General features: G+C 37.4%; 1 long non-coding RNA gene across 1 annotated transcript; it reads right to left on the reverse strand.

Moving 5' to 3' along the window:
* Nucleotides 1–6002: 6002 nt before the first annotated feature.
* Nucleotides 6003–7150, reverse strand: LOC103650641 (uncharacterized). Its single transcript, XR_564295.3, has 3 exons — nt 7109–7150; nt 6709–6887; nt 6003–6375 (listed from the first exon to the last, which is right to left on the reverse strand). It is a non-coding gene; the product is annotated as an uncharacterized lncRNA (long non-coding RNA).
* Nucleotides 7151–7711: the final 561 nt, after the last annotated feature.

Raw genomic sequence — 7711 nt, forward strand, 5'->3', positions numbered from 1 at the left:
ATTCACTTTTCATTCTTTATCAAAAATGATTACAAAAAGGGAAACTAGTGCTTGTGTTGTTTTTAACATCTCTCTTGAGCTTACTTATGAAAATCTACAAGAGAGTAAGTGCAAGTTTAATGCCAAGCCTCATGGGTTGCTCTTCACCCAAAGGAAGAGAGGTAAAAGCAAAGGTATGGGAACTCATCTTCTTAGTTAAATTTAGTTCCCATCTCAATGACTATTTAATCTAAATTATCATATTCTACCCATGTGAGAAATAGATTCTTTATTGGACTCAATTCAACTAGATGTGCATTCAATATCATTCTTTTAAAAGCTCATGTCCATTAGAATCTATTTAATGCCTTTGCGATATTTATATATATGTTATCATATTGATTTGCTTCCAAGTAATGATTAACTAACTTCAATATGATAAAGTAAAATCTCCAATGATTATTAAAATGCTTAAAAGGTGCTCACTCATTTTTCTCAAATGAAATGCACTAATGTTAAGGATTTTACTTCATGTCTGTGTGACTTGTGGATGATGAATTATGTATGCTAATTATCTAAAGTAATCATCCTTCACCATATACTCCCTTGCGCTATTAACATGTCTCTTGAGTATTTTCAATAAGTTTGGAAGGAAAAAGAGACAAATACAAAGGGAGGACACTCAAATGAAAAAGAAAGAACATCAAGGACAACAACACCTACTTGGACAAAAAGGTCTTCACAACAATCAATGGTGTGGTTGTAAGCATTCTAAATCCTTTTTCATTATGAGATTACCAGGCTTAAGTTGTTTATTGCTAAATTTATGAGCCTTGATCAAGATGTATAATGCTTCTCCCTTTATGTCCTTAACAGTGAATGCATCGAAATAAATTCTTTCAATTACTTGATGCATATCTTTAGAGGGAGTCCATTCTTATATTTTGATTATATTAAGACTATTGCTTTATCTTAATAAATTCTTATAGTCTCTTACATGAGAATAATGTTTCTCATATAGTATGCTACTTCTCATCAATCCAACTTGTTAAAATAATGTCGCTTTTATCAGTGATTGTTGCTTTCATTTCTAAAAGTAGCATGCTCATTGGATTCTCCTATTTTTAAGCTTGATTGAAAATCTAATGCCTATGTTGTTCTCTTGATCTCATATTGGTTGATCATTGAACAACTTTGATTATCACTTATGCTTCTTAGTGCCTCATGTAATTTCAATTTGATCTCAATTAGTAATTTTAATTGACATCTATCTTGATATGCACTAAGGAAAAAGGAGAATTCATGATTCATTTTTGCAACTCGTGATCCATTTGATTTATGCTAACAATAACTTGAAAAAGATCACTAGTTGTAGAACTCTCTCTTGTGCAAAGTCTTTCCATATATTGTCATTGAGTATAGGTCTTAAGCAACTAAGACTAAGGACAAAGCACAATGAGGAGAGCGTCTCTATGTAAAGGTACAAAAAGGTAAAACTATCTCCTTTCATTTAAACTTGTACCTAAATCTTCCTTTTCTATACATTCTTTGCATATCTTGTATGAAAGGAAGAGAAAGCATGACCATGTATTATCCCTGCTTCATACCTAGTTTAATTTCCCAAAATTCATTCCTGCTTTAGTGCATCTCTGGAAAAACTAGATGAAGTACTTTTATTGTCAAAGAGCTTAAAGCTTAACCTTGTAACGAGGATAAGCTGCCTTTGTTTCAAAGGTGGATGGTCCTTAAGTCTCTTTGAAATCCTTAAGGGAAAATGCTTAAATTGTTTACAACATGCTTTCATAAGTGCATAAATTGTCATGAGCATCACACTTATACTATGACACAATGCACTTCATAATCTGTATGATATAGATATGTTCTCATTAACCTAATTATGTGCAATTGGCATTTAAAGGCCAAAATATGTGTTCCTCTCCATGCACATACTCAGGGGGAGCAATCTATGTTATATAGAACTATGATCATGCTTAATTTGATATATCCTCTTGATCATATCTCTTTTATATGCTATGACTAATGTGTTTTCAAGTGAATTTCAAACCAAGTCATAGGTACATTGAAAGGGAATTGGAGTCTTCGGCGAAGACAAAGCTTCCACTCTACTCTATCGATATTATCTACCCTTCGCCATCACTCCACAATGTCTCTCCATCTTTGGTATAATCTTCACTCATATGTTTTATTTGCAAAAGGGGAGAAAATAGTTAGGAAAAGGGCTTATATTTCACTCAAAGTATCCGTTTTTGGCGATTCATGCCAAAGGGGGAGAAAATATTAGCCCAAAGCAAAAGGACCGCACCACCACCACCACCAATTTTCAAAATTTAAAAGGTCTTGAAATGATGAATTTTCAATTGGTATAGTCTTTCAATTTGGTTTTAAAGAAGTATTTTCAAATTTTTCAAATTGATATACCCTCTTCAAAATTAATATCAAAACCCTCTTGAGCACTAAGAGGAGGATTTCATTAAAGGGGGAGTTTTGTTTAAGTCAAAGGAAAAGCATTTGAAACAGGGGGAGAAAATCTCAAATCTTGTAAATGCTTCTCAAAATTCCTATTCATCTACCTTTGACTATTTGCAAAAGACTTTGAAAAGAATTTCCAAAACGTTTGCAAAAACAAAACATGTGGTGCAAGCATGGTCCAAAATGTCAAAAATGTAAAGAAACCATTCATGCATATCTTATTGGTTTAATTCCAAGCAATCTTTGCACTTACCTTAGGCAAACTAGTTCAATTATGCTCTTATATATTTGCTTTGGTTTGTGTTGGCATCAATCACCAAAAAGGGGGAGATTGAAAGGGAAATTGGCTTTAAACCTTTTCCTAAATGATTTTGGTGGTTGAATGTCCAACACAAATATTGGACTAACTAGTTTGCTCTAGTGTATAAGTTATACATGTGCTAAAGGTTCACACTTAGCCAACAAAAAGACCAAGAGTTGGGTTCAACAAAAGAGCAAAGGGCCTACCGAAGGCACCTCTGGTCTGGCACACCGGACTGTCCGGTGTGCCACCGGACATGTCCGGTGCACCAGAGGACTCCAACTCGAACTCGCCACCTTCGGAAATCTCCAGAGGCACTCGCGCTATAATTCACCGGACTGTCCGGTGTACACCGGACAGTGTCCGGTGTACACCGGACAGTGTCCGGTGCGCCAAGGACGAGCGGCCTCAGGAACTCGCCAGCTTCGGGAATCTCCAACGGCTAGTCCGCTATAATTCACCGGACATGTCCGGTGTACACCGGACTGTCCGGTGCAACTCCGGAGCAACGGCTACCCCGCGCCAACGGTCGACTCTGACAGCGAACAGTGCGTAACAGTACACGCGGCAGAAGTCAGAGCAGAAGGACAGAGGGGCACCAGACTATCCGGTGTGCACCGGACTGTCCGGTGCCACATGAGGACAAAGCCTCCAACGGTCGACCAGCTCCAATCTCAACGGATAGAATGACGTAGCTGGCGCACCGGACATGTCCGGTGTGCACCAGACTGTCCGGTGCGCCCATCGCCAGCAGCTTCTCCAACGGCTACAAATTGGATGGTGGCTATAAATACCACCCCAACCGGCCACTTCAAGGTGTGGGAGTCCAAGCAACATTCCAAGTCATCTAGTTGACATACTCAAGTCCTCCCAACCACCTATATTCATTGATACATCCTATACACAAGATCTAGCCCACTACAACCAACACAAGTGCCATAAAAGAGAGAGCGAGCAATTGAGAGCTACTCAATTGAGTTTAGCCCTAGTGCCTTGTGAGATACATTGAGAGATAGTGTGTGCTTCATCCTTGTGTTCAATTGTGCATGGAGTTCTGACTCCCATTCAAACTTCCTCCAAAGTGTTGGAGGCTTGTAAAAGCTAGCAAGAGACACCAAAGAGTGTGGTGGTCCTTGCGGGATCGAGAGTGATCCTTGAGAAGAAGAAGAGCTCTTCGATCCTTGTGTGATCGGGGGAGAGAGGGAAAGGGTTGAAAAAGACCCGTCCTTAAGTGGACTCCTCAACGGGGACTAGGCCTTCGAGGGCCGAACCTCGGTAAAACAAATCACTCGTGTCCATTATGTTTATTGCTTGTGATTTGTTTGTTTTCCCTTGCTCTAAGTTTTCTTGCACCTTTATTTGCTAATATCATTTGGCGTTGCTTCAAGTTAAATTTCCATTTAGTGAAGCAACACGTTGCAAGAAAGAACTTGTCCTAGTGCTCTTCTCATCTAAGGCTTCTTGCTTTGTTATTCTATAACTTATTAGTTGTATTGATTTATCTCTCCCGCATTATTTAGCAATACTCTTTTCAAGCAAGAACTTAGTTTCTACTCTCCGATAATTGTTCATCTTGTTCTAACCACTAATCAAGGAATCTAGTTGGGGGATAAAGTTTTAATTTTCAGGTTCCGCCTATTCACCCCCCCTCTAGGCGACTTTCAATTATCTACCATAACTCTTTTATAGATGATGTGACCTCTACTCAAAGAAGTGAAGGAATGAATAACGTTTTCAAGAAACATTTTTTTAGGAAACTTGGTCTTTCGAAACTCCTTGTAGAATGTGAAAAGGTATCTACCGGTCTCCGTGAAAATGAGGTGAATGCGGATTTTCGTTCATGTCAAAAGATCCCAGTTACTTACAACCCTAATTCACCTATGTTGAAGACTACAGTTGAATCATGTACAAGGAGAATGTTCACGAAGTTTGAGACAAAATTTAAGCATAATTTTTTTTATTAACTGACCAATTGTTACAAATAGAGGAGTCAATTTTGACATACATGATTGCCCATATACAATCTTCTCATGGGAGAAACAGTTGTATTCAACACTGCAGATATGACCATAAGACGTTCTTGCATATTGTATGAATCTATAGGTGTGTACACAAACTTTTTTTTGAAGGAAAGTGTACACAAACTTTGAATTGTAATTTATTTTGATAATCTAAATTGATGAATAGTGGCATCCATATGTCAGGTTTATTATGCAAACATGCTAAGAAAGTCTTCAACATAAAAGATGTTTTTGTTTTGCCATCACATTATATACTGAACAGATTGACAAAATATGCAAAACGAGAAATTTTGATTGAGAAGCAATGAACATAGAAGGAAAAATTGACAACCCAAGCTGCACATATCTAACGAAAGGTGACATCTATTGCACTAAGTGTTCGCTGTCGAAAGAGCTTCTTGATAATTTAGAGAAAGCCATAGATAACCTAGATTTTCAAGCAAATAATTCTATAAGCAAGGTGCAAGAAAAAACAATGAGGTTACCCCAGTTTGATGGGTTGTTCTACAAATATATTAACTAGTAAACTACCATTTCGAGTGCCCTGTTTGGTAAAAGGCCCAAAGAATAAAAGATCAACCATATCACTCGAAAAGAGAAAGGGGAAGAAAAATAAAAGTGGAAACAACAAAAGTATTGGTCCTACTAGTTACAACAATTTTCCCAATATGTAGTGTTCCATTTAATTTCTTAACTGTTTTAACTTGTTGCTGATTACAAGAGAAGGTCAAAATATTACAACTGAAACAGACGTGAGGTCGTTGATTTGTATGACCATCCTTCAACAGTGGCAATTCCATCAAATCCAAGGTGGTTATGCTAATGCCATAATGCCACACTTCGATATGTACGTGACTTCTTCAGACATGGATGCTCATGGTGTACAAGGAGGATACACAAATCTTTTTACTTGGAGTTGATCAAGCTGCTGCATTTATTGTTAGAAAATTACAGTTTGATGGGGGTGTCAAATGATGATAATATATGACAGTTGCTACTTTGGCTTTTATTTAGTTATTTGTAATATGAAGCGCAACCGTTTGAGTGCCTCCCAATACTATTTTTAGTTTAATACTGTCAAATATTTATCCAGAAATATATGATAGGTACTTGATTTTAGATGCTCCAGTTGAGTGGCAGCCGATTCTATTTGTTATTAGTTCAGAATGTTGAGTAATTTCATTTCACAACAATCTTACTGACCAAAACAATAACACTTGACTTCACAATTCAATATTTATTTCAAAACAATATCATCTTTGAACCATTACAAATCATGCATGATAAAATCGTTGCAGGAACGAAATGTACATTCATCCAAAAAAATTACATGCATTTTATCTACTACACATGGATTAATTGACAAATCACTCATCATCATAATTTGATCCTCTCAATGGATCTACAAACAAATCTCTCCATCTGTGCTTCTTGTCTTTGCAGTGAAATACTACCTTTAGCCACTTCATATTTAGGAAGAGCTCATGAAGCAATGGGTTTGTTTCTTGCTTGTCGTCCAAACAAAAGCTATGCTATGCTCCTGGAACTGATTTTTGTGTCATGCATTTGTAGTAGGACAACCGGCTGCAAGATTCAAGATACATGCAAACAATTCAAGGAAACAGGTGAATAATAGCACAATTTACAACATATATACTCAAATTTTAGACCCTGAAGAATAGCACAATATTTTTTTCCATTTATAGGGAACATCTTTTTACACATGAATTTTGTGCAAATACAATGATCCAAACCACTGAACTTAAATTTCATGTCATACAAAAGTGTTGCTCTTGGCATTTCGTCGAACACTTGGTAGGCCTGAGACAAGCCACAACAGAGCTGATAGAGTTGACAAATTTCAGAGTAGGTCTAGGTCATGGCACAATCTAGCTGAGATGACGGCGGAAACCTTACCTGGCAGGCAACGGAGGTGGAGGCCTAATGTTGCGGTGGCGGCGGCGGCGTGGTGTGGGAGGTTTTGAAAAAGGCCTAATTCTGATTCAAAGCTCGAGTGAAACAGAAGCCGTTGAGCCAGAAGCTATTTGTTTCGGCAAGCATCAAGTGACCGTCTGATATACGCATGTAATTCTCCGCTGCACAAGCCACGAAGTTTTTAGCTTTTAAATATCTTACTGAACTATTTATTTTCTTATATAATACTATTTTATGCTGTTATGACTTATTTCATCAACAAATTCATTTTAATAACAATTTATTTATTTTATTATGTATAATAAACTAAATAAAACGTATGATTAAAGATGATGTTTAAAAGTAAAAAAACGCTATGTATTCTTGAAGTAGTAGGTAACACCTGCGCGTGCCATCACCTCATTAGAATAAGTCTACCTTCCTGCGTGCTTGCACGTACGAGGGCTCCACTCCAGAACTATATGTGTACGCAGCGCGGGTTAATCATCTCGTTTTTTTTCTTATGTTTTTGGGAATAGGGGTAATGAGAAACCATCCCAAAACCGGTAAATTCCGAGAAATTTCTCGGCCGGTTTAAGTTTTTTTAGAAACATAGCTCGGATTTCTCGGACGAAATTCAGGGCTCGTTAGGTAGAGCTTTGCTCCATAATTCTCTAGTTAATTCTCTAATAGAGTGTTTGAGTGATTCTCTAGTGGAAGTGAATCTATTTGACGAAAACAGTTTGACAAATAGGTTGTGAAGTGATTCCTAAGGGATAAAGAGTGCGGAACAGGTTAGGAGTGGTGGGAAGCATTTTTGTTTTTGTTTCTAATTTTAGTACAAAGTAGAGACTGTATTCACTCCGTTCCCATCATGAAGCAGTTTAGATTTTTATCGTTTGGCTCGGTAGGAGTGATTCTCGCTGGGAGCAGAGATGTTGGAGCTCTGTCGCCCTAGTGTTTCTGGGACTAAACCCAATGTTTCTCGATAAAATTTGTTCTTTTC

This window comes from Zea mays, chromosome 3, assembly GCF_902167145.1.
Source record: "Zea mays cultivar B73 chromosome 3, Zm-B73-REFERENCE-NAM-5.0, whole genome shotgun sequence".
Taxonomy (NCBI): Eukaryota; Viridiplantae; Streptophyta; class Magnoliopsida; order Poales; family Poaceae; genus Zea; species Zea mays.